Source organism: Odocoileus virginianus, chromosome 13 (assembly GCF_023699985.2).
Source record: "Odocoileus virginianus isolate 20LAN1187 ecotype Illinois chromosome 13, Ovbor_1.2, whole genome shotgun sequence".
Taxonomy (NCBI): domain Eukaryota; kingdom Metazoa; phylum Chordata; class Mammalia; order Artiodactyla; family Cervidae; genus Odocoileus; species Odocoileus virginianus.
In genome coordinates, this window is record NC_069686.1 from 8,834,614 (window position 1) to 8,836,241 (window position 1,628).

Genomic DNA, 1,628 nt, shown 5'->3' on the forward strand with positions numbered 1-1,628 from the left:
ATTATGGAGATAATTCTAAATACCTACCAAGCACTTAGACATGCAGTTTTTCCACCACACTAGACAAGAGCTCCAGAGTTCACACTCTCAACACTGTTCTACTCCCTCAAAACTAAAGCAAACCAAACCCCTACAAACTCTTCTCTTTTTTTTCATTTATTTATATTAGTTGGAGGCTAATTACTTTACAATATTGTAGTGGTTTTTTGCCATATGTTGATATGAATCAACCATGGATTTACATGTGCTCCCCATCCTGAACCCCCCTCCCACCTTCCTCCCCATCCCATCCCTCTGGGTCATCCTAGTGTACCAGCCCTGAGCACTTGTCTCATGCATCAAACCTGGACTGGTGATCTGTTTCACAATGATAATATACATATTTCAGTGCTATTCTCTCAGATCATCCCACCCTTGCCTTCTCCCACAGAGTCCAAAAGTCTGGCCTATAAACTCTTAAACTGGACACAGTTACGATTTCTTCAGTTGTTGAGAAGCTTGCTATGACATAGCACTTGGGTTGATTGAAAGTTAAGTTATGTTGTCTCTATAAGCATTAATGACCCATTTCCTTTTTTCTATCTAGAGAGCATTGCATGGTTTAGATCTTTACCTTATCACATGTGTTCCACATTTGGCTTCTCTACTTTCAGCTCTTTTCACTTTTTCTTTTCTGCACTCTGTTATTATATTGATTTTTGTATCTTACATTTGTACATACGTGAAGTCACTCAGTTGTATCCAACTCTTTGCAACCCCATGGACTGTAGCCTACCAGGGTTCTCAGTCCATGGAATTTTCCAGCAAGAGTACTGGAGTGGGTTGCCATTTCCTTCTCCAGGGAATCTTCCCAACCCAGGGATTGAACCTGGGTCTCCTGCATTACAGGCAGACGCTTTACCATCTGAGCCACCAGGGAAGCCCATCATTATATTAAATCTCCTTAATTCATCCTTTGGAACTACCACTCTTCTTCTCAAAAACAGTTATCCCTGTTTATACCAGGGGTCAGTAAGCCGTTTCTGTTAAGAATCAGGAAGTAGATATTCTAGGTTTTGCAGGCCGCTCCCATAACACTGTCTTTCCTCCTCCTCCTCCTCTTTACCGTTCCTATTTTTACAAGCCTTAAAAATGTAAAAAGCAAATATAAAAACAAAGTAAAAGCCATTCTTAACTCGGGGGACAGGAGTGATCCATCAAACTAGGCCCCCTGGCCTCTGACACTTGCTTCTTTTTCAGATGGAAGAGTTTGTACCCTAGCAGGAAAGAGTGAAGCTGCTGATGCCACTGTTGTCGTCCCCAGGAGACGTAGCTTCCCCGGGGCCCGCACAACTACTCTGAGGAAGAGGGAGGTGATTATTTCCAGTTCCCCTGGCAACCATGCACAGCCCAGGAAGCAGTTTAGCAGGGCCAGCTCCACCACTGGTTCTCAGCACTAAGAAGGCTTCAGCATCACCTGGAGGACCTGTTAAACTGCAGATTGTTAAGTCCAACCTCCCAGAATGCCTGATGAACTATGGACAGAGGTTCGTGACACTGTACAGGAGGCAGGGATCAAGACCATTCCCAAGAAAAAGAAATGCAAAAAGGCAAAATGGATATCTGAGAAGGCCTTACAAATGGCTGAG

The 1,628-nt window shown here is 43.6% G+C and overlaps 1 non-coding gene across 1 annotated transcript; it reads right to left on the reverse strand.

Moving 5' to 3' along the window:
* Nucleotides 1–847: 847 nt before the first annotated feature.
* Nucleotides 848–919, reverse strand: TRNAY-GUA (transfer RNA tyrosine (anticodon GUA)). Its single transcript has one exon. It is a non-coding gene; the product is annotated as a tRNA-Tyr (tRNA).
* Nucleotides 920–1,628: the final 709 nt, after the last annotated feature.